We start from the raw sequence: 25,726 nt of genomic DNA on the forward strand, positions 1-25,726 counted from the left end.
TGTTCAGCTCCTGCAACTTGCCTATGTAGCAGAGAATGCAGTCTAGGATTACAGCAGTCTGCTTTCTTCGTTTCTGACATGCCTAGCGCAGCAGGAGCCTTCTCAACTAATTGAACTTTGTAGGTGCTAATGCAGTAATACTTCTGCTGATCGGGACAGCTTACAGCATATGGTTGCTTCGCAGCAGAACAAGAATACCCTCGTGCAACAGAGCTGCAGAGTGGGCAAGGTACCCTCAGCAGGTCGGTTGCATTTCTACATTTCACCAGATGGAGCAAACTAGCATCAAAATGGCTGTGGATTCCCCTCCATGCTACCTTTAGTTGATTTTTATTCTGTCCTTATTGAGTAACTGTGCTCTAGGTTTTACCTGTCAGCGAAGTTGTAGCATTTGATTTCAGATTCCGTGGGACCCACTGTTGGTAGACTGAGGAAAAAGGAGAGAGAACAGAGGAGATGGAGCATCATTTTGACTTACTGGGCTCTCAGACCAGGTCACTGAGTGGTAACTGAAATAGGTAGAGGGGAATGAGCTCCCTCACTTCCACTCTGCCTCCCCCTTTCAACGGTTTGGACCTTGAAGGTACGTTGTTTTAAGCATATCTAAATTAATTGCTCAGTTTTTCATCCTGCCTTAAATTTGGCAGGAAATCCTCCAGAAAGAAGCAAATTTTTTTTGGCATTGAGGGTTTTAATGTCAAGAGACAACTTCTAATGAGGACAGAAAATTTGCAAGCAAATAATTCAATTACATACTAGATAATGATCTGTGCCTGTCTCACACTCCAGCAGTTGCGGAAGTAAACCTTGATACTGGACGTGGAAATGAAAATGAACTCTTTTTGTGGTCTTCCTGTGGTTTACAGCCAATGAAACTTGATGGTGCAACAAAAGAAGAGAAAGCTATCAAAAATACCCTTTTATCTAACAGCATAAGCAAGCAAGAGGTGTCCGGTGCCCTGCCAGGAAGACTTTGGTTGCATGGTGTGTGCTGCGGTTCTCAGCCATCCCATTTTGAGGCGGATCAGGCGCAGCGCTCGACAGACGCTTCGCAGTGCTAAGTAGTTGGGGGCGAGTGGGTGAAACACTGACTGACTTGTGTTGGCAGATGGGAATTCAGGGATTCATTAGTCATGCTGTAGTCTCTTGTTTTGCAGTGTGTCGTGATGAAAAGAGAGAAGAGAGTTGCCTTTTGATAGCTGAGGAGGGGTTTTAAATACTGCAGGGGGAAGGCTGCTGTTTGAACGATGTTGTCTTCCACAGCAGTTGATCACTGAGATAGTCGTGTTGCAGATCAGGGAGATTTATGTGATGGGATTAGGATTACCAGACTCTGTTAATTATGGAGAGTGGACTGCTGGACCTTATTTTGGAATAAGCAGAGAATGGTCCAAAGAGGTGTTATCTTAAATGCATTTTCTGTAGGTGGGAAGACCTTTTTCAACTGCAGCATAATCATACAGTAATATAGTTCTTGTTTTACCAAATTAGGGTCTGTTCCAGTAAAAATCAGTCAACTGGAAGATAAACATAATTTGTTTTCTAGTGCGTCTTACGTAATGGTACCTTTGTGATACTCAAATTTGGGTTCTTTATCTATCTTATGTCACTCTCTCCCCAGGAGGCTGTAGTGTGCCTACTTAAGATTTGCCTTGCCATTCTTCAGTGATTCACTTTTTGTGTGGAAATTGGGTCTAGACCTGTGCTATCTGTCAAAGTAGCATAGGATGTGTGAGGCACGCTGTCCTGGTCACATCATCTTAATTTTAGATCGCAGGAGGGAGGAGGAAGACAAACAAGTCTTTCCATCCACCTACATCTTCAGTATTGAAGTCACAAATGTCTAAAAGGGTGTTAGTAGAAATGATCAGCAATGAAATCATCCATGAAAGTTAATAGAGGGGTAAATATACGATGAAATGAAAGATGCCATAAAATTAATAGTTGGAGAGACATGAATGTTTGTAACCTTGCTAAAGTCTGTGGCAAAATGAAGTACTCTTGAATAAATTAGAGTAACAACAAGAGGAGTAAGCTTATGAAAAATTTGAAGTATGTTCTGTCAAAATTGGGCAACGTTTCTTAATCAGGCGTATCTCAGAGCTACCCTTCTGCCTATGGAAGCACGGACAAGCCTTGTGAAACAGTCCATCCAAGAAGAAACAGAGTTAATGGGTGCCAGGCCATTTTGCGCCAGTTGCTTGGTAAAGAGAAGAGTGCGAAAGTCCTTCACACAGTGGGACCAGTTTAAAGGGACTAACTGCTGGCAGCCCCTGGGCTACAGCCCTCCAAGCTCGGTTTCACACCTTCTCCTACTGAAGTGTAGGTAAATAGAAGGGTTTAAAATAAGTGTTCCTCAGTGTAGTAAGTGCAGTTTCACCAAAGTCCTCCCGTATCTTGGCTGCCTCCTAAGACATTAAATGTTGTGCTTTCCCCATGCTCTCTTCTGTCCCTGTTGCTCTGCAAGCATTGGAAGCTTTTCATGTTAGCAGTCAGCCTTTACTCTTTGGGTTGTAATGCTGGTCACAAATACCCTTCTGGCTCTTAAAAGAAGGGACATAAACTGCCCTTTTTTGGACAGTTCAGGTTAAGCGCGATATTGATCCCAGCCTGCGTCGTTCTCGAATTAAGGGGACTGAACATGTTTTTGCTTTGTTACCTGTGAGTGTCTGACACAAGAAGCTGACTGCCGAGCCTTTCTGGGAATGATGCCTTTGGGGTGCCTAAATAGAAATCAAGGGGCCAGGTTTGTGGATCTCTTAAGGGGCTGCTTCTGCCTAAATATGACCAGTGTCCTTGCAACACTATGGAGAACCAGCCCAATAAAAACTGAAGCCCTATCTTTGAATAGCTGCTGGATGGATGTACAGTGCAGGAGCAGCTTTTGTATGTGTGTGTGGGGGGAAGAACTGAAGCATTCGGTATTTCCAAAATGTTCTAACCATACTGTCAGTGTTGCTTAGCAGCAGAGGGTTTAAAATAGCGGTATTGCTCAACAGTGTGAGCCACGTTTGCACATGGTAATGTTCTGTGTCCTGTATTGACTTGCTGCATTATAAAAGTGCTAAGTTAATGTAAGGAAAGTGAAGATAGCTCATCTCCTCCTCTCTTAACTTGGTGAACAAATGGCTGAACAGTGACATGTCTTCCTGATGGTTTCAACAAGCAGATGTCCAGTACAGGCATACCACGGTGGTTTGGTCCCCAGAGATGTCTGCATGCAGACCTCACTCAGATGTGAAGGCCTTTCACACCCCCCGTTGTCTATGAGCAAGTTTAACTCTCGACCCAGCAGCCCGCGCTGGTGGCGACTGGGGCTGTGCTATTAATGCAGCATCAGTTGGTTTGGGGGGCACTGGCAACGAACAGTGGGGACAAGAGCAAGTGCAAATAACACTCAGTTATCTCTCGGCAGCCCAACTTCTCGGTCCTTGTCAGTGCGTGTTCCCACTACTCATCTGCTTCCTGGCTGGTTTGGTCTTCTGAAGGGATGCTGAGAGTGTCTGAGGTGGAGGTGTCTCTGAGCCACTGTCTGTGGGAGTCCCAGCCTCCCCTGGAGTAAGTCGGAGGACCTGCGGGACTGCAGCTGTACTTGCTGTCTGCTCCAGAAGAGTGGAGTTGCAGTGATGGGGGCAATAGATCACAGTGGCCAAAGTGAAAAGTTTGATACAGGTATCAAGGAGTTCAAGAGTTTTGTCCTCTACGGGATTAAACTAAGGGTGGATGGTGGTCAAGTTGTATGGTAGCCTACTGAAAAATATTATTTGCTGATGTAAAGATGAACGGCCCAGTATATTATACGTTCTACCTGCTTCGAAGAGCTTCAACACTTGCTTTAGAGCTATAGAAATACTCCCTTAGCATTACTAATGATCTTCCTAAGAAACATGACTAAGCATTATTGTATCAAAATAGGGCCATATTTTAATGCCCTGAAGTGAATTAAAATAGCAACTGGATCTGTCATTAGTGCTTTGTATGCTGTACCATGGAAATAAAAAGTTTATCAGATGCAGATGTTTAAAAACTGACCTTAAAATAAGGAAAATATGTTTCTTAAGCAGATATCTCTGTTTTTTTCAGTATTTAAAACCACAGCCTATTTCTTCAGTGAAGGCTCATAAACAACCCATCTTAAATTGGACGGTTAGAACACCATTTGAATTTATGGCTATTTTATTCACACTTTGCCTTAAGTGTGGGCCATTTTATAATAGGCATTGCCTCAGCACACAGTGTATGAACAGTGGAGGAGTATGGCCATTAAGTTTTAATCTAAGACTGGGCTGTGTGCAAGTAAAATACTTCATTCAGTCACTTGCAGTTTGCAGGGTAGTGTTTCAAAAAGAAATCTGGTAGTGCTTGTGATAAATAGCACAGTATAAATTGTGGGAATTAATATTAACTTAAAATGCTGGTTTGATGTTTTTGCGGAGGAGAGCCAAGCTCAGAGCAAGTGTAAACGAAGTCAACTGGTTTGGGTTGGAGATAGCAATGGATTTAATACTTCCATAGACTTACCTGCCATTGCTTTACCTCTGTAGAGACTTAAGATACAAGTGACAAGGACACTGAAAAAAAATGATTATGCCACCAGTTGCTTGGAAAGAAAACAAACAGACATCACATTTTAGTCAGAAAAAGGACACCTGATGTGCCAAGGGCTGACGCTTTTTTTTTCTTTGCCAAAATGATTATGAAAGACATGAAGGTCATATGACAGACCTCTTATTTCCCTGCACACATGCTTTGTACTTCAGAAAGCAGTGAGTCTCATGAGATGTTTGTTGCTAAGAAAAATATGCTTCTGTTTCCAGTTAGGCAAACGGGGTCTTGTGAAACTGTCTCTGCAACCTCCTGTAGCTTTGTTTCGAAGTTCCTGTCGGTGGAGGTGCATTCACAGGAGCCCAACTTGCAAATTCTTCAGGTGTGTAAGAGATGGTGCAAGTAATTTCTGCACTACTGGCTTTCCACATTTGGGCTGTATTATGTTACCCAGCTGACGTGCAGAGTGCCACATGCAGACCGAGGATGTTGCTGTCCTGTGCTGGCTGGTATGCCTCTGAGCTGGCAAAGCGTTTTAGCGAATGTGATTCAAGGGTAACACTTAAGGATGCACTACAGGGAGGAGAGAGCTTTTTCAACTGGGATCCCTGTCAGTGAATTGCTCTGAACAGATTCTCGACTGGAGGGGAGGAAAGGGGGGATTGGAAAGCGCTCAGTGCAGCTGAGTGCTGCGTAGGTACTGTTTACCACTTCTGATTAGTCCCTAAACAAATCATTTCTCCATATATGTGTACACGTGCATGCACATGTGCTATGACAAGGCCTTGAAATGTTTATCCTGTATTTCAAAAGTATCTTGTTCTTGTGGTTTTTAGTAACAGTGTTTATCTATGACCTGTTTCCTGGATGGTTTGCAATGACCACAAGATGTATTTAGAGGAAAAAAGCTGAATGAAAATTAGCTGGACACATACGCAATATTGTCCTTTGTATGACTGCCGGCTCTTACTGATAAACTTCACACAGAGATGAGCAGGTTTTCTTCTATTTGTTTTAGATCAGAATCTTGCTAGAGCTTGAAGTTGTTCACAGGTGTCCAAAATTAGCTGTTAGTAGCCTTACAGGACTCACCTGGGCTTCAGCAAGGCTTGGATTTGGTCCTTTGCAAGTGTTGTTTCTTTACTTGTGCTCAAAATCCACGTAGTCTCAAGGCTTGCATGTTGCCTTAGATTATCAGTTCGTTTTCTCGGAGACTCGGTGACTCCGTGCAGGAGGATGGATGAGATGCTAATTCTTTCTGCCACCTTCCATAACTGTTCTAAAGGTTGGTTTCCTCATTCCTTTTTTCATATCCGTGCATGCTTAGGATCATGAACGTAATCCTCAAGCGGGTTGCTGTGGAAAGGAGGAAAAAGCTCCGCGTTCGAACTGCTGCTGGCATGAGCCCAAGTTTTCCATAAGTGTCTCGCATTAGGCTCTGAGGCCAGGCCAAGCAAAGAGATACATTTCAGAGTTCTCTTTGGCTTTTGAAACTAGGTTTACATCTGGAGAAAATGCTCCCACGAAATGCTAATTCCCTTTGGGCAGAGGCAGATGTGGCCCTTGCGCACAAGCCACGTACCAGCGCCCGGATGTTTGTTACTCTCGGCTCAGCTGCTTGGTGAGAGCTCCTGGCTCCCGCGGGGTTCGCAGTGGCAGATCTGGGGGGGCAGCACCTCTCCTGCCTAGAGACGGGGTGATGAGCGCTTCAGGGCAGGCGCCTCGTCTTCGTGGGACCCAGGAAGGGACATTTGTCTGCATCTTGTTACTTCTGGGTGTGCCTAAGATTAATTTTCCGGTCCGCCAGGTAAGTGATGCATAGTGAATGTGGTGGTATTTCTATTTGTGACTGAGTATTGCATAAACTGCTGCGTAAATTACATTGCTGATGAGGCCTATGCATACGCCTGACCTAAGTGTCCAAAGTGTCTTAAGGTCTGTTCTTGTGCTTTCGCACCTTGCCAATTCAGGATCTAAATAATGAAAAACAGGTCTCAGCTGCATAATTTTTACTTCACTTCCCTGAAGTTTGGTGCTTCCCCACATCAGGCCAATTTTACTCTCTTTGCCAGCCCTGCAGGTAGTCATCAGCTGTGGGGAGCTCTTAGGCATGTCATCTCCTGTTCTGGGATGAGTTAACCTTTTGTTGTTCCTGACTTTACTTTCTTGTTTTGAAGGGAGTTTTTCTTCTTAAAATTTTTTCTACAGCCAAATGAACGACGTGGTTCCTTTGCTTGTTTTTGTTTAATCCTAGGGCTTCTGCTTCCAAACATGGCTCGGCTTTACTCTGTTTCACTACCCTGGAGCAGCAGTTGCTGCTACCCGAAAAGGCATTGAGCCCCAAGTGCTTCATTAGTGTGTGCTGTCTACCCGTAATTAAGGGGTAGGCTAGAACATGGTGATCTGTGTTCAGTTTGTATTCTGTCGCTTCGCTGGCTGCCCGGTAGACGTCTACGTTCAAAGCATCCTTCTTGGTCTTCCTTGTCGAGGGAGAGCGCGGGATGTCGCTCCGGTGCAACTTCTCCTGTCCCCAGGTTGCTCTGTGCAAGTGTGCTGCTGGCAGTGCCTGTGTGCAAGCCGCTGTGGTTTGGTAGGAGGAGCTCAAGCTGACACAGCGCTGGGATCCGTGCTTAACTGCTGGCTGAGATGTGCTGTTTAGTGCCCTGTTTCTTAAGCCTATGTTTTGCTTTTGGTGGGTAGAAGTGTCTAGAAATCAATCCAGGAGCTGGTATTTGCAGAAGTCAAGCCAGTGCAAAGTCCACTTAATATTTGGTGGATATTTTTTTGGTCTGTCTGCGTATTTCCTGGTGGTCTTTCCTTTGCAGTTTAGATGTCTCGGAACTGCCGACACTTAGTGGTGTGTACGAGCTGCGGGATGGGAGGGTGTGAGCAGTGCGGTCCTAGATATCTCCTTGCGGCTTCCTGCCTATCTCAGGTTGTGGTGGCAACTCTGAGCACCGACAGGCATGGAGCAGTTGTTGCCTATCCTTGCCTTCACGCTTCACAATCCTCATATTTCTGTGCCTCTCAGTTTATCGCGTGTGCTGGGGTTGGGGGTTCTTTTGTTCAAGGCTAGAAACTGCTAACTTTTTAGGATGGCATTTGTCTGAGACAAGATGTCTTAGACTACTTTTGGCCACGCTGTATGTTGTGTTGCGTTTGTGTTCGATTAAAATTCCTCAGGCTTCGTTTCCGAGTAAAATGAAGCACATGGTCGTGCAGTGTCCCAGTCACACGGTAACAAAGGACTCCATTACAACGTTTCGTTAGAAGTCTGTGTATATCACGGTTGCTTCCATTTCCAACAAGAAACCCACAAACGACCCAAGGGAAAGTTGAATATGTGTATGCTGTTGTCCAGCTATCTGCAGCTGGCTGGAAAGTGTTTTCCAATCCCCATCCTATGTTTTGTTAAATATTTTCTTGTGCTAAATTTAAGATTTTTTTCCTTTTATCAAGTACTACAAAAACGGAGAACTATACAGAATGTATTTTGCTGTCATTTTCTTCAATTAAATCCTTTATCTTTCTCTAATTAAGCTCTTTATCGTGAGCAATTACTGTCGTCTTATAAAAAACAATTTCCAAAAGGTTATCTTCCTTTAATAAGAGAACAGGAAATTGTGCCAGGGATTACAGGCCCTGTGGAGGTTTGCCAGTAAATCTTCCGCATAAAATATTTGTAGTCATTGTAATTGCATACTGTACTTTGTGCTAGTGCAGAATCCCATTCTTCCCTTGAGTTCATCGTGCCTAGGTCTTAGGGCTTTTACAGTGCTTATGTGTTTAACATACACTCGCTGCTGCAGCCCGAAAGTACATTTAAATTACAGAGGAAAGAAAACGGCCTATATTTTGCTTATGTCTACTACTGCGCTCTATTACTAGTAACACAGATGCAGATGTAGGCCAGTGGAGGGAAGGACCGCGTGCCTGAAGGGCTGTGGCAATCCCTGTTGCTGGATATGGCTGTAGAGAAAATGCAGGCAAGACTGAGGGGCATCAAGTCGGACTCGTCAAAGTAGATTTGGTTTCATGGGGGCTGCAGTGAAATTGTGGTGTTTTGCCCTTCATTTCAGATGAAATGCCCATGTACTTGAATTCGTACAGCTTGTTCTTGTGTCTCTTTCCTTGTGACTTGGCTTGCGGTTAATAACTATGCTAGCTAGAGAGAATCTAATTTGGGCATGTCTTCCTGTGCTACCATCGTTCCTCTGACAATAACGTGTGCTGGAGAAAAATGTATGAAAACTGTATGGGTCAGTATGAATTCTTCCAGTTGTCCTCCTTCCCAGTTTACTCCTGTTATGTTCTTAGCTTGGTTATATCGTTCTAGCCAGGAGTCCCACAAAAATAGGCATTGAGTATTGGAATACAAACAAAGCTTTCTTGGTTTTGGTCCTTTTTGAATGAATGGGATGCCCTCTTGATAATTAAGACTAAATGGGCATATCCTTTTAAAAGGGTCTCTGGAATAGGATTGTTGGTTTGATGTTGACCCCAAAGGAAGAGAGGTTTGGTTCAGAGGGATCTTTCACTAGCAAACTGCTTTCCCAGCTTTGCCAATTGTGCATCCATCTGTAGGATGGTTGTTGGACTCTTAACATTTAATTGTATTTGCAGGCACGCATCTGAGCTCTGTATGTTCTATTTTTAATGCAGCAATAATGTGTCTGATACACTGAATCCGAAAGAAACACCAGTGCTGTAGCAGCAGGGGCAGTATTATTGTAAGGTACAGTAATTTCAGGCCAAACCCCACACCAGAAGAGGCTTCGGCTACCTAAGGCTGAATTTACAAATGTGAAAATCCCTTCCCAATTAAAGTCAGAAAACTTGTGGGACACCATCTTTGTGCAAGGGAGTTTTCTTCCGTTTAAATCCGGAGCTCTGGGCAAGCTCAGTCCCTCTTCCTAGTCCTGAGCGATGTTGTACCAAAGGCAGGGAGGGATGCGGAAGAGAGTTTATGTGTCTCGTATGAATGTGGGCTTCTGAGATTGGGTACCTGGCATCGTGCAGTGATGGCCACTGTGTTCTTCTAAAACATTGGTGAAGAGGAGGGCACGGAGGCAGAGCTCCAGACACGAACCATGCTCTCACACACGTGCGTGTGTTCTTGCCGTGTACATAAGTGGCTCCCACTGCTGTCACCCCGGCTGTTGCCTTCTTTTCCGGTGACCAGCAGGTTTTGGAAGAGAGGCTCTCATGAAGTTTTCCTTGGCCAGAGTTTTCCATACCAGGGTCTGGAGTGTGTGGAAGTCCTCACCTGAGATCTGAAAAAGCTTAGAGCTGAGGTTCTCTTCTTGTCACGCAGCGTGATCATGCTTCTGGATCCCAGCCTGGCTGTCAGTCTGTATGTAACAGCCACCTTCTGCAGAGCCTCACTGCCTAGCTCAAAGTACTGAAATCCAGCCAGGTGCCTAAAAGTTGTCCCGCTGCTTTGTCTAGGCCAGGATGGACTAAGTTGCAGCTGTTAGCCACATACAGCAGCTATACATCTTTCATTGTTCAATTTGTTGTGTTACCAGCAACGGGGCAGTGCTGGGAGTAGAGAGGTGTGCAGTGGTGGGGTGCGGAGGGACCCCGCTGTGCACCTCGCCTAGTGGGTCTGTTCTGCGCAACCATTTGGTCCTGTTGTCCATCACCTTAGCTTTTCCTCAGCTTTCCTTCACAGGTAACCTTTTGCTCCGGTGCAGATAGGATATCTTTTGGCTCTTACATGGATTAGGATTTTAGTAGGTAAACTGCATTCAGGAGCGTTGTCTGTCCCTTGATCCAACTCATGTTCTTTAGTATGTAAGGAGCTTGCTTCTTGTGTCATACTTATTTAAAACTAAAATACAATGTTTAAGATTGCCTGCAGTAATCCAGTTCTAGTGCTGATCTGAAGATACCAAATTAGAATAAAAGCTAAATTTGAGGTTTATAGTGTATTACTTGAATACAGAAATAACATTTTCCAGCCCCAGTTGCAGATTTTTGAGTCTGGTTCTTCAGTGTCTCAGCAGGCCCTCAAATCTGCTATGCTACATGCAAAATGAAGCTACCAGCTACTCTGAAGCCAAAACTGGTCATTATAAAACCTCTGTAAGCTGGCTGCCAGCCTCAGAGTTCATTATGAGGGAGGTCATTCTTCCTTACAGGAATGAATGTAGCTTTTGAGTACATTTTAAAAGTTTCATTTAATCACAATGCGGATGAATTGTTTTAGCCATGATCGCCTGATGGGAAACTAACTTTCTTCTTCCTGGAAGAAAAAATGCCGTGTTGATTCTTGCAGCAGCTTTTAGAACTACAGGATGTGATTTCTTTTTTTTTTTTTTTTTTTTTTTTGAAAGAGTTGAAGATTTTGGCACGAACAAAGGAAATTTTTCTCCCTCTTCTCTGCTTTTTCTTTAATACTGAGTAGTCAGTTTTCTTTTGAAATCTGTGAATGTGCAGAATAAGGTGTTTAACAGGGCTCTTTCTGAAGCATCCTCTCAAAAGTCCATTTTTTTACAAATATTTTCAGCTCCTCCATAAAAATTGTGTGATTGCAAAATGCTTTGAAGACTGTACCAGTTTTGTATTTGGCTAAAATATTTTAAATAGGGAAAAGAAAGCGAGTAAATTATTCTTTTTCATGGTGGATAGTCTTTCATGCCCTAATAGAAGGGTTTAGAGAAGAAGCCAGGCTCACCTTGAAGGTGCATGGTGTTAGGATGAGAAACCATGTCCTCAAGCTGGAACACAGGAATTTCCGATGAGATCTAAGGAAATCTTTTTTTCCCTGTGAGGGTGGTTAAGCACTGGAAGAGGTTGCCCAGGGAGGCTGCGGACACGCCATCCTTGGAGATACTCAATATGGAACTGGACAAAGCCATGAGCAAGCTGCTGTAACTGACCCTGCTTTGGCCGGGGCATTGGACTAGAAACCACCAGGAATCCATCCCAACCTAAATTATTCTATGATTTTGTGAAATTCATCTTTGTATGTGCAATATCTATGGTATTGCATGAGTTTGTCATTCTGTTATACGATTGTATTTTCTGTATGATTGCTGACAACCACAAAGAAATGGAGAGGGGATGGTCTTGGTAGAGGTCAGAAGTCTACAGCAGGAACTAGTTGGTGAGCAACTAGAGGAGTTGTCTAGTTGTTGTCTAGTTGTTGTCTAGGAGTTGTCTAGTTGTCCAGCTGCACTGGACAGGAGTCCAGTGCAGCAAGCTGCTACATGTTCAGGATATTATCCTGCAGCCATGAAATGGAGGGTAGTGTGTGTACATCTCTCCGCGACAACTGTCTGAGGATTGTCATGTTGTAAGTAGCTGTGAAGAGGTATGCCCAGGATTGATTTTCATTATGTGTGTAAAAATGCGTTGGTGAAAGAAAATAGAAACTTTAAAGTACTGTATGGCTTTACTTTCCCTAGTATAGATGCTTTGCCAGGACCAGTTTAGAAGAATCCAGTCTCATAACACTAGTCCCTCGATGCTGAGAAAAATAAATAGCAGTGATTTCAAACACCTGTCTCCTCCTAGCCAAACTCCAGGACTTTTTCCAAGTAAGTACTTGTTTCAAAACATGTTTAAATGTTGAATTTTCACATGGCTTAAACTAAACACATAAAGTAACAGGGATATCCAGTTCTAATCCTCTGTAAGCCTTTTGATTTACTTTATGGTTGTTGGAGAGGAGATTGATTGCCTGTTGCCAGAGAGATTCAAGATGAGCAAAAAGACTTGGTATTGTAGATGCTTCCCAGCCCAACAGGTCAGAAAGGGAAAATTCCTTGGCCTTAATTCACTTTAAATGTTTCAGCAGAAAATAAATATGACTTCCAGAAAATGTTGTGCTCTCTATTCTAGATGTTTCCTTTCTTGCTATTCTGAAGTAATTCATTCAGATATCTTAGTTTTTAACACAGATGTGTCAGTGCTATCCTGTTGCAGGTCCATATAAATTCTGGGCCATCAGCGTCAAAGAAATTCTAAATCAATTAGGTGTGTGGTCCAGGCTGGAAGGAGACAGGTAAGAGTTTGGTTTCCTGTCACGTTCTGCATATTGGTGTCCTTACGCTTACTTTTTAAAGTGGCAGGTGACTTGAGGAAGAGTACTAGGTGATGTTCACTGAAAGACAAAGTCTCTTGTTTGGAGATACTTCTGAAGAATCTTTTTTTTTTCTGGGAAGAACTCAGCCAAGTAGTGTTGAGATGTATCTTCTACGCTGTGCAAAGTTGCAGAAGCCATTTAAAACTGTCACACTGCTGAGCTGAGATGGAAATCTTTGTAGCTGTGACTCAAAAAGCAATACCTGGATTTTTTCCTCCCTCCCATCACCCCTAGAAGTAGAAAAGTAATTCCCTTAATGTTAGCTGTCCCTGGAGTACCTGGGCTGCATAGTCCAACAAGCCTAATTAGGGTGACTGTTACATTCTTACTAACCAATAAAGAAAAAAAAATGCATAAGAAAATCTTGGTAGCACCATTTAAACTGTAAATAAATGCTATTGTGAGTAAATTATACATGACATAAAATGGCTTCATAAAAATCCAGTGGGCTTCAAGTAGATGTTTTTTTTTGGGGGGGTGGACTGGGGGAGAAGGATAATCTGCTCTTTAATTCAACCAGCCGTAGGTGATGAAGGTACATATTGATGAAGACAGAGTATTGAAACAGTTGAAAAAGAGATTGTATCTAGAAACCAAATGTAGGTCACAATCCAAGAGGGGGCAGAACTGCAGTTTGAGAGGCACATACGGTTTGTGATGGATAACGAAACACGAGCTCTCAGTATAGCATACTCGATAAAGGAATGCAGCTGATCCCTGGTTACAGGAGTGATGAAGATTCAGGATTGCGTGAAAGGGTTTGATTCACAAGAGTTGCAAGGAGAACAGTAAGTCTAGAAAAGCTTTAAGGGAGTGAGCTTTGATCCAAGAGAAGGTTAAGATGTTGCCAGGTCAATCTCGATGTGGGAGAATACTTCTACCAGCAGACAGAGATTTGATTCATAAGGCAGTGGCATAACAAGATTCAGTGTCTGGAAGTCGGAACAAAAAATGCATGCTACTAATAAGTAATACTCTTTATTATGCTGATGGTTCATTTATGAAAGAACTAAGGCATAAATTTGATAGGCTTCCCATCTGGCCAAGTCTTCAAAGACATCAGAGTAGCACTCTTTCTCCAGAAGAAATGGTATAGCTTTGTAGCAAAGGTGGAAGACAGTGAGATGACGCAGGACTCACTGGGTGAAGTCTTGTGGGCTATAATAATCTGGAAGCTTTCTGATCTGGAATAGGTCTGTCAAGAACTGGAGTGAGGCCATCAGTTTTTTTTTCAGATAGGCTGCGGAACAGCTGTCAGACAGTAGCTGCCAGTTAACATAAAGAATGTGTCCTATGTTGCCAAGATGTCTAAGTGGTTTTGGCAGTGGAAGGAAATGTGGGCTTGCTTCATAGTCTTTTCACTGCGGGAATGGATCATGCACATTATAATCTGTTCTAGCAGAGCATTTGTTTGGGCATCAGAGGAAATGAAAGAAAATATGGAACAAAAAATCCAGATTAGTGCCCTGTGGAGAAGAAAGGGCAAGACTAGATCTTGGAGGCTTTTACATGCAGTTAAGTTCCACTCTTCAGGAAACTTTTAGAAGCAGCTTACTAAATCATGTAATATTTTCTGTTGATGGTTCTGACTTGTTTGAAGGTGTATGCGTCACTGCTTGAGAGCAGCTTCTGCAGAACTCACCAAGGTTAGAGATGGGAAATGTGTCTGCTTTTATATTCCTGTTGCCCAGCAAGCCTTTCTTTTCTTTGCTTAGATTGTGCCAGTTTGGGGCTAGTGCCCTTTCACAGGCATCAGAGGTGAATGTCATCGTTCTTTATACCCAAATGGGTGCTGGCCTCGTGCTGACTTAGGTGTCCCCTTTTCCCAAACCTGACCTCCTGGGGGCTCTGCTCCTCTCATGGCAGGTGCAGGTGGTTTGAGCTGCAAAATGTAGACCATGCAAATGTTGAGAGCAAAACTGAAATCTCTCGTACTCCGAATCTTTTCTCTTCGTTTTCTTTACTCCTCTGCAGTACTATTTAAGCATATGTCCTGTAGGTTTTGGGAGTACCAGACTCTGTCTAGCTTGGCAAGTCTCTATGTGGTATGTATTACCTCCCATTAAATGCCAATAAGAAAGTTATCTTCTGATGTTGCAGTCAGTCTTGTCCTCCTACCTGTCTTGTGACACCCTGACCTACTGTAGCACTTTATCACCAAGTGTTGGGCCAGTTCAGTGGTTTGTCTCCAGTCTGTTAGGGCAGACTGAGATCTCCAGGTGCCAGATCTTTCTCTAGAGCCTTCCATGTGAATATCAACGTGAATATCTACCATGTTCAGTGATTCTTTATTACCAGCTCATTGTCATCACTCTTTGCATCTTTCTTTTGAGAATGGGATAGACATGGCAAAGTTGTCAAACAAACCCTGAACTCCTCAGTTTGTAGAGATCTTGATACGGCCTATGGACATAAATAATAATAAGGAATCCTAGATTGTACGTAGACCACTGAGTGTTGCCTTGTTCCTGCTTGAAGGTACCTCATCTGGAGAGAGGCATGAGGAAAATACCTATGCTTGGCAACAGCGATCAGCTGGCAGCAATTCCCAGCTTCAGAAGTTGATAGTGAAGAATTATTTTAAAACAGTGACCACTAAGTAAATACTAATCAATTGGAAATTGGGAATTGAGAAAGGATGAATATACTACATAAGCACAGCATTATTCATATACTATAGATGTTTAAAATATAACTTTTCTACTAACACTGAGAATCTGCTGGAATTCAGTCTTAAAAAATAATCCTTTGCAATGAAACACAACAAAGAAGTTAGAATTAGTTTGCTCTCATAACAATCAGTAAATATGTGTAATTCGTGACTACTGAGCTTTGTGAGAGACGTGTAGCTCTAGCAAAGCAATTCAGTAAAGCTGATGAAAGAGGGGTTCAGTGCACTTTGAAGTAAGTTTATTTGCTCAGCTAAAAATAAGCATATGCAAACATTACAGGGTGCAAGGGGAAACCAGTGAACCAGCTAGCTTCTAAAAGAAAGATCTTATTGCCCATCTGTTTCCACAGAAAAGCACCTCTACCCATCACTGTATTTTGAAGGGCAACTATTGTTGGGGATCTTTTTGTTCTGTAACTGGTGTCTAATCAAGAGCTACTAAGAGAAGTTAACAAGTTCTTTTATAGGAATTCAGGAACAGTTCAGTACCATCAAAAGAAGGGTAGTTGAATGCTATCACTCAAATGCCTTTTTGTTGTTGTTGCTGTTAAATCCTCACTCCTTTCTGTAAAATACCTGCTTTGCTTTTCTGAAAACTCCTCACATTTCACATGGAAGGTCTTCTCCCCTGCTAACTCCGGGCTGTGCCTGCAGGTCAGGTCTTTCTCCTTATAAACTGGCAGTTTGCACCTCATCTGATCTTAGGAAATTCTCACAAGCTCCATGAATTTTCTGTGCTTTTCTGCAAATGGTGCTATATTGCAGACTTCCGTATGATGCTATGAGGGATGAAGGAAGAGAGCGCACCTTCCTCCTTCACATGTGGGTTGATGAGGATACCCCAGTGAGGTTCTCATGTGCTCTGGTTACTTCTGAGTAGCAGCCCGGTCTGGGGCTGTGTATGTGTCTTATGCTGTTTAGTGCTACTGTGAGAAAATGAAGCAGTGCGACAAAATCTGCACAAAATTTTGCCTTCTTTTACCAAAAATGTATTTTGCATACTGACTTTTCTGAGTCTTCAGCCTTAACTAATCCTCTTTCTGATTATTCATTTAAAAATAAGCCAACTCCAACAATTCACCAAGTCCACTTTGGTATATAGAGGCATGAGGTATGTCTACATGTGAGATGATTACTTCCATGAGCTTCCCTTGAGTTTGGTGAGTAGCTCTCTGAGCCTGGCAGCATAACTGAATTGCTGGCGTCGTAATGCCTTGCTGGGCTGTGATAGTGCTTTTGGAGAATATCTTGGGTATTGCATGCTGAAGGGAGAGAGGGGAGCGCCCTTCTACCGCTTGTTGTGAGACAAGTTGCTCACCAGAGGAAATGAGAAGAAACCCACTGGGAAGTTTTGGGTGTGTTTATGCTGCTACACCTTTGCAATAAACAGGAATTTATCCAGTCACAGGCAAAGGAATTAACTCTTCCTCATCAGATGAGATAATTCACAAAGAGAGAAAGTTTCTGCAGCACAAGAGCATTCCTGCCAGAGGACAGATTTTTGTATCGGATGCATTGAACAGGCTGAAATTATATCTAATTAATGATTGTATAAGTTGGCCTTGTGCTAGAAGGCCATATGTTCACTTGTGTAGACACGGTGAAGACAGGCAAACAGCATCTGCAGTGATTACGGATCTGCCTCAGAGCTGCTTACTCACTGCGAAGCACTTGATGAGGAGGGCAGCCCCGGTGCCAGCCACCTGAAGTAGCACTGATGCTCGCTAATGATACATGAACAGATATAGCAATATATGAATATTCATGGGCCGTTGCTGCCTGCAGTGTTTTGTCACTATAGGATGGGGTCCTCAGCCTGCTGACTGGTTGGAGGCACCTCATCTGTAGAAGGGCTGGATCGTCGTATAAATGCTTGGATACTCAGAGCAGCCTGTGTATGCAGCACTGGCATGGCAGATAGAGAAGCACTTGGTTATACTCTGAAAAGAGAAGGGAAGCAGGCATGAGTGGGAAGGGCTCACCTATGTGGAGTTACAGCTGGGAGCTTTTCTCCAACCCATGGTAGCAAAGTGTCTTTCATCACCAGGTCCACAAATCCTGAAGATGTGTGCCAAAGCTAGCAGGAATGTGTACGTGCATGTACCTCTTCTAAGTATAATTCTCTCCAAGGAGGGAAGGGAAGGTGTGTTTTAAAGGTGGGCAAATAGTAGCTCAGTATAAAATCCCTTCTGGAAATCTTTCTCAGCCTTTGAGAAAGTACTGTGAGTGCTTTTTGCTTGTTTTTCTTTTCTGCTTGAGGATTTTGATATGAACAATAGTTCAAGGAGTGAACAGGAGACTTTGGGAAGGACCAGAGCAAAGAAAATAGCTTTGCTGTGATCCATTTCGGTAAGATGAATGGTGACCATTTACCTTTCACCAGAGTTGCGTTGTTTCAGTGGGGAGGAGATGATGCCTTGGATTGTGTAGTCAGAGTCTGGAAAACTTTTATTGAGCTAGAGGAAAAAAGGTCTTTCTTTGTCCTTGAGGTGTTTTGTATTTGTCCTCTGGGATGAAGGATAGGCTAATTTTGGAAAACTAAGAAGTCCCGGCAATTTTTTTCCCCTGGCATTTTTGCCATTTCAGACAGCTCTGTCTTTCTAATACCATTTTTGCTCTGACTCTTACTGTGCCAGAGGCTGGCTGCTGGGTGGATGGCTTCCAGTGCTCTTCTGCATGTGAGGGAGAAACGTTAGCCAAGGAAGGAGGCAGAGAAGGGGTATTGTTCAGCTTTGTGGCCACACATATCCTCGCTGTCTCCAAACAGGAACACTTAAATCCTCCAAAAGTGAGGATTTGCATTAGAAGATGGGAAGGTTTGTAGTTACTTGCAGTGATCTGGAACCACTTTTATATCCACCTGTACACCATCAATGGGCAAGTGGGCTTTTCTGATCAATTGCAGAAGAAATAGGAGAGATTTTAGTTGTCTTAGTATCTCTGTGGGCTTAGTCCTTAATTATCCTTTTGTGCCGTTCTGCTGAAGCGTGTTTGTTAATCACTCCGTGGTACTTCAGCTTCTTTCAATATATTGAATTCCACTTGCATGCTGCTAGAAGTGTTTGCGCAGCATATGCCTTTCTTAGGAGTATGGGAAATAGCCACAGTCTGAAACAGAAGTACAGTGTTCTGAACTCGGCAACCATGTTTTTATCCTGTAAATTAGTACGTTCTGTGCCATTACGTAAGTTTATCTCGTGTCAGAATAATAAAAGCAGAGTGTGCTAAAAGGCTGATAAGCCTGCCATGAAGGATTACGTTGTTCAAATTCTTCTGCCTTAAAGTAACACCTCTTGCTTTACCAACTGGTGCTGGTAGGGTGGTCTGTCTGGAGGGCTGGTATAAATTGTAAAAAAGAAAAACCAAAACCCAAAACAAAACCAAAAAAAAGGGCGTGTTTTTCAGGCAGTTCAGATCTGAGCCTTAGCAGCCTTGAATTTAGTACTGTCTCTGAGCCACTCTTACACAAAAAGACTACGAGAAAGCACAGCTGTTCTGTATTTCTGGATATTAAAAATGGACAAAGTGACTTTTCAGTAATACTGCCATAGCCTCAAGAACCGAATGCAGAAAACAAGTGCTCCTTCTGTTGGCAGGTGGGAAGTTCAATCCCTTAAAATGCAAAATAAAAAATAATAAAGTAGATGGTTGTGCAGATTCTGAGGGTAGCCTGCAATGAGGGCGAAGGGACAAGCACCCCACAGCTGCTGGCAAAAATCGCTGCTGGCAGTGCGTGCGCATAAACTAACAGCGCGCTTCTAGCAGCCCTTAAATAAATGGGGGGGGAGAGGGGAAGTTCATCCCTGATACCACGGTTCTGCACAATGATCCCCTTTCTGGGTGCCGGGGTCACAGCTGCTGTCTGGAGATGACGTACAGAAGCACTCTTCTTCTCGGGAGAGTGAGGTTTCCTGGAGGATTAAGCACAGACTGAAAGCAGGAGGAGTTATTCGGGAGGGAGACAAAGAAAGCCAGCCCGCGGCCGTGACGGGCGACAGGGGAGGAAGACTGTGAGCAAGAAGACAACTGCCGGTAGTTGCCGCTTGGATGGCAGAGGCTCCGGTTTGGGTTCCTGAAGTGGTCCAGTTGCGGGGTGGAACCCACCGCGGGTCTGGCACGACCCTGCCTGCTTGCAGGGCTGGAAGTGCTGCTTTCCCGCTCGCGTGGGAGGTGGATGGACTCTGACAGAGCTCTGCCACCTCCTGCGTCTGAACTGAAGTTGTTTCTTTGCTCATCGTCTCAAGTCCCCTTTAGCTGTTCAGAAGTAGCGATCAATGTGGTAATCTGAATCCCCACATAAAGGTGCATTTGCACTCCCCATCTGCTCAGAAAGCTATGCTTTTTGCGTTTTCCTTTGTCACAAACATGGTGTCACCATGCCTTCTGAGCCTGCTGCTTTGCGGCTTCCTTCCCTCTTCCTTCTCAGCTTTGTCCCCCCACCCCCCCACCCCTCCACCCCCTTTCTCTCTTATCCTGATATTTCACCTCTTGGGTGCACACATTCCTGGGAAAGTACCCAGAAAAGTCCTTCTACCCGCGTATCACGTGCAGCACCTCTGTTTTGTGTAGGAAGGTCTTCTATATTTGAAGCCAGGGCCATCTGCCTCATTTGTATTTAAAAAACCAAAAAAACAAAAAACCAAAAAAACAAAACAAAAAACCCACCAAAACACCCAAAAAAACCAAACAAAAAACAGGCTTCTTGCAAATTTTCTGCAAGGGCAGTGGCCGCAGTTCTTCTGTATAACTTTAAAAGGAAAATGCAACCCATCCTGTAGTAACAGTATTTGAAAATTCTCTCCCTATTTATCACTTACTTCTGAAGTTGAGACTCAGTTCACTTACCAGATCAAATTTCCCACAGATCCCATATGCTGCTTACTTCTTTTTGGTGGCTTCAGAATCCACTAGTGCTTTTTATAATCTGAAAGAAACGGGTACTGCACATAATGTAGGAAAGGAGAAGGTGGGGGCAGAGGAGGCTGACAATGCATGCTTTCAAACGATGTGAAAATGCAAGTGGGAAAAATATGACTGTGTCGGTAGAGCTTGTCAGAGGGGGTTTAAGGCCTATGATGTATTAGCAAATCATAGCTATTTTGAAGGCAAAAGAATGACACTTCTTAAAGGGAGCAGAATTCCAGAAAGACACTAATCAGTAAGTATTGGGTACCCGTGTTTAAACGTAATGTTGCTAGTTCTTGTCCCTGCTGCATGGATATTTCCAAAGTGCAGCATGAGTCGTAACCATCTCACTTTTAAAACTGTATTTCCATTTGCCTCTGGCTCCATAAAATCCTCTCTAAAAAGGAACATTGTCAAATAAACTGGTAAGATATAAAATACTGCTGTTGCAGCTGAAAATACTTCATGCTTTTGATGTTGCATTTAGGCACAAACATAAATAAATGGTAAATGATACAAAAGCTGTTGAGAAGAGGAACTTGGTATAAGGTAGAAATGTAACCTGTGCTGCTCACTTCCGTCCCTGGTTGATGCTTTTGTTGGAGCACAATGCTGAAGAGCGCTCCCTTGCCAAGGAGGAACTGAAGCAACTTCGATACTTTTTGAATCACAGGTCCTTAACGCGAAGGGTACTGATGACTGCCCACATCTGGTGAATTGGTTAGAATCTAATTAGCATGAAGAGTTTAGGAAACTTTTATAAAGTTTCAGAAATAATACATGAAAGAAAGAAATAGCTTAGCTAAAAATTCAGAGAAGTATTACTGAAATGTTCCTTGGGGATAACTTGAAAGTAGCTTTCCTGCTCCTGAAAGACATAGCACGTATGAATGGTAACCTAGTTTATTTGTTAACATTTTCTGTTCAGATAATTTGGTATGTTTAAAGATATCTGTTGTATCTAATTGACTCCTGTAGTTTAGAGTCCATCTAGAAATCTAGGCACATACTGTGAAAGATCAATAAAGTGATTTTAGTGTTTGTGAAAGCAATTTTTCTGGCCTAGTTTATGCATTAAAAAGGACAATACACCTGTCCTACATTTGTGAAGTATCTCAGCAAACACAAAAGGACAGTCTGTTCAGTTTATGTACTTTGTTTTCCAACACTGTGTTGTAATGGCATGTTTCCAAGCAAAAACATAGTTTCCCCTCTAATCTCATTCACTTACATGCAATCAGCTATTTTGTATAGTGAAGAAACGTTAAATTCAGGCTGAAATGTGGTCCAAAGGAGAGATGGAGGCAGAAACTCTTTCTATAATGTTTACTGTAGAGGAACAGAAATTCTTTCCTCGTGTCTCTAAATTTAGGGTTTACATGAGCACTGAGAAGCAAAGGCTTTTCGAAAAGAAAATGACGAGTTGTGTAGTAGAAATTACAAATATTTTAAGATGTAAATAGCTGCTTTTATGTCTTTCCTCTCTGTTGGAGTTCTGACTATCTGCTCAGGTTTAGGTGTGCAATTTCTTTTTTCTGTGGGATTGCAGAGGGCTTATTTGCACAGAATATTCGTAACAGTGCTTCAACTCACAGGGGTGGGAAGTGGGACCCTGTATGTATTGTTAGTAGGTATTTTGTGTCTTGAGGAAAAATCTCAAACAATAGTTATCAGGATGGACCAGCATGTCTAACATGATGTCAGATGACTCAAAACTGTGGGAAAATTACATTTGACTTCTGTAGGGCATCTCACATATCTGGTTGCTACATCTTGGATTAATTTGGGGGGGTTTTGTATGAAGCTATTAAACCCTTTCTCTTTGAAATGTTTAGGAGAGATGAAATTTTGTCAACATCCATGGTGATGTTATATTGCAGGTATAGCATAGGTAGATGGAAAGAGGAGTATGGCTTTTGGGGAGAGAAGGGTTCGTATGTTTTTAAGCATGCAGGCACTTGAGTGTTTCTGGAGTTGTTACGCTTCAGAGGTACGTCTCTCTGAGGAAGCCCCTCTGTAGCAGGACACAGGGTATTCCTCCCCATTTTGGGATCAGCTCGTGCAGCACGCCTGCGACCATGAAGGATCCCTGTGGGAAGCTTCAGTGCTGTGAACGGCGGCCTCCGTCCAGGCACCGCGTTCCAACTGGGATGGAGTGGGATGTGTAGGATGAAATGTGGGGAAGCACTTCCTTCTCACCCTGCTCTGTGCATACTTGCATCGCCCGATCTTGGTCATGATGTGGCCGACAGCCCAGCTCCACTATTTGGTGTTCCCAGCTCTCCAGCCTTGACTCGAAGGGAGTCTTTTATTTGATGGGGCCCTGTTCCTCTGTCCCAGGGCAGCCTTGAGAACCCAGGATGCTTTTTTTCTTTAACATCGGTGTGTGTGTCTGAACAAGTGCTGCAGCTCTCGCATTTAGAGCAGAGATTTTAGACTAGCAAATTTCTACCATACCCTGAGAAGATAAAAAAATCACCTCTGCTTTGATACCTTCAGCCAGGTTCCCCAAGTCAGGGCAGTGTTGAGAAAGTAGTAAAAATAGTAATGATCCAGGAAGTCAATTTTGTTAGGCTGAGTTAAAAGGACAGGAAAGGAGACGTGAGGGACTTGTCCCACTTCATAGCAAATCAATCTCTGTTTGAGTGCCAGTAGTTTTGGGGTTTGTTTTTTCATTAGATTAATATAGAAGGCCAGAAACTATTTCTGCCTGCAGGAGCAAGCATAGTATGTCCTGAACATTTTCTGTGGCTTTCTCTTCTCACTGAAAGCTGAAACGTGAAGCATATTCTGAGATACTTTTGTGTTGTTCACTTGCACAGAAGAAAATAGCAGTAGGTGGGTTACTGGGAAAGTTAATAGCACTTACTCAATGTGGAGGTGCGAAGATAGTTTTGTTTCAGCAAGATAGTGACTCATGATGCCAAAATGAATGTAACGAGGATGGTTTATTTTAGCTTAGATATCATATGTTCCTGTTGAGGTCTAAGAAAAAGCAAGTGAACCTTTGGTAGGAATACTGTCAGGGTTCAATACCCTGTAGTGATCCGAGTTGTAAAAGCCTGTCTCATCACATGAGAATACAGAGTGCTCTTTCTGGGGCTTTTTGAAAGGAAGAGTGGTGCCGTTGTTGGTAGGGTGCTGCCCTGTGCCAGAACGCCACAGCGGATGGCAGCATGTGCTGTGTATTCATAGTTGGTCTGAATCCAGTGAATCTGAAGAATAACTGGAATTTGAGAATATTTCCTTGATTGGTAAAGTACTGTGGTCAGGTCCCTTTGGGGCATCGGCAATGTGAAAGGCAGTGCTTTACCCTGCTCTGACTTGTTTCACTTCCTTTCTTCTCCACAGCCCAGCCATCCTGAAGAGAAGTTCCACAGGTGAGATTTAATATCTCCTAATCAGTGGAGGGCTTTTTTTCTCAGCCTTCTCTTTTCTTGATCTAAATTCAAAGTTACGAGACTATTTTACCTAAAGTTTCGGTTGATAGATCCCATCCCCAAGACGCCTAAAATCTCATTGCTGAGTTTACTGGACCTTTTTAGTGGGCATTTCTCTTACCACCTTTTTGTGACCTATAAGAACTACAGTGGTGCAAGCACATCTCTTTGTAAACGGAGCTGAAACCTGTTTTATTTCATCCTCTGTGCGAAGCTGTTGTGGCAGTTGATTGAACAACACTTCCAAAGGACTCATCTCAGAAGGAGTGCTTACAACGTGAAGTTCTGCTCATCCTAGTATGAGCAAGAAAACTGATCTCCATTTTGGCCTTTAATTCCTCTGTCTCCTGCCTAGACTGCTTTATTACTTTCGTCCATCTGTTAACGACTGAATGAAGGCCTCTGAAAGGCATCATAAGTCCTTCCTCCTTTTGCTTTGACGTGAGACCTTTCTGTGGTGACATGTGAAGGTCTTGTCCACTATTTTAGTACCAAGTTATGAAGTGCCTCAGAACATGGGAAAAGCACGTCCAGCCGTTAAAGGCAGTTTACAGGTGGTGGTAGAGAAATACTGCCAAATAATGCATAGTGCTCTCCAGCCAGATTTCTTTAGCCCCCTGTGGTCAGACAGTCGCCATCCAGTCACGCGTGGCCCCACGTGCAGCAAACGCGTCGTTAAAGCGAACGTGGGGCTATTGGAGATGAGGAAAAAGCTTTCCTGGGGGGAAAGTTGGCTCGTTACTGGTGCTGCAGAGGAGGTTTTGGTGGGCAGGATGTGAGAACATCTGCCAGAGGGAGAGCTATGTCTACCGTTAGACCTCAGTCATGGCTGCGCAGTTGCCGTATGGACGCCGTACCGCATCAGCGCCAGGAACCCTTTGGCTCTGGTGGAAATCAGTAGGTGAAACGCCTTTCCTGCCAGGTAACGCAGATTTACAAACGCCACAGGGCTGGCACTCTATGGGAGGGTGCACGGTGCTGCGTGGGCCACTTGGCACGGTAGAAGTGGATGGTTGAGAGCGAAGTGCTCGTGCACAGCAGAGACTGATGAGTATTTTGAGCGTTGCTGCTAAAGAAGTCAAGGAGCGGAGATGGATCCTGATCCTCAGGAAAATTTCCTGAAACAGAACAAGAGAAGAGTCTGAACAAAGCAGACATTTCTCCTACAAGACTCCTTCTGCAGGCTGCATCTCAGGCTTTTTTTCTGAACAGTTTTTATATCCACCTCGCTTGCAAGCTGCCTGCCTGGGAACTCATTGGCATTCTGCTTTTCTGCTGTAATCTCATGTTGTTAAGGAACGTGATTTTTGTTCTTAGCTGTGCCGCGTATAGAAGATTACATAAATACCTTGGAAATCTTGGGAGGGGGAAGAGAAGAAGAAGAAAAACCCCCCAAAACCCCAAACCCTTCCTCTGAGAAACATTTTGACCATGTAATCTGATGTCTTCCTCTCAGAGAAAAGTCTGTTTAACATAGGAGGAAGGCAGACATGCCTCTTTACCAAGAAAGCCCCAACCTGGCTTCCTAATGGTCCAGCTGTGCTAATGAGCAATTACAAACCAACACGCTGAGCTGAGGTGGATTTGTTCTCCTAGCAGTTGTTGTCCGAAGATGTTTTGATACTGGAGTGCTTTGCCCTCCTCTCCTCCCTGGGCTGAACTCGTGTCACTTCCATCTCCTTCCTCCTGCCCTCCTTTCCCTGGTAAATAGCTATTCACTTTCTAATTTGAAGCCACTTCATAAAGGCCGTACGTCTGAGGTTCAGCTCTCCTGTTCGTAACCCTCAAGTTAAACCAAAGAATAAGCCCAGGGGTGGGGGGGCTGGTTTGTTTCTCCTTGCAGCACAGCGGTTTAGTTTCCCGTTGAAAACTGGTATTTCCAGCTGTGTGTCCCTGGTACACGGGGAAAATTGAGCTGTGGGTACAGGACCCTTTATATTGGGTTACTGTGAATGTATCTGAGTTCCAAAATCCTCGATGACAGGGTCCGTGCAAGTGCAGCCGGACAAGCTCGTCGGGGGGTGGACCCCGAGCCTGCGGTTCAGTGGAAACACTGCACAGCCACCATGTTGC

General features: G+C 43.6%; 1 protein-coding gene across 2 annotated transcripts in view; it reads left to right on the plus strand.

Moving 5' to 3' along the window:
• Positions 1–25,726, plus strand: part of GPM6B (glycoprotein M6B) — a 109,915-nt gene that overhangs the window by 40,112 nt on the left and 44,077 nt on the right. The window lies entirely within an intron of this gene.

This window comes from Mycteria americana, chromosome 1 (genome assembly GCF_035582795.1).
Source record: "Mycteria americana isolate JAX WOST 10 ecotype Jacksonville Zoo and Gardens chromosome 1, USCA_MyAme_1.0, whole genome shotgun sequence".
In the NCBI taxonomy this organism is placed as follows: Eukaryota; Metazoa; Chordata; class Aves; order Ciconiiformes; family Ciconiidae; genus Mycteria; species Mycteria americana.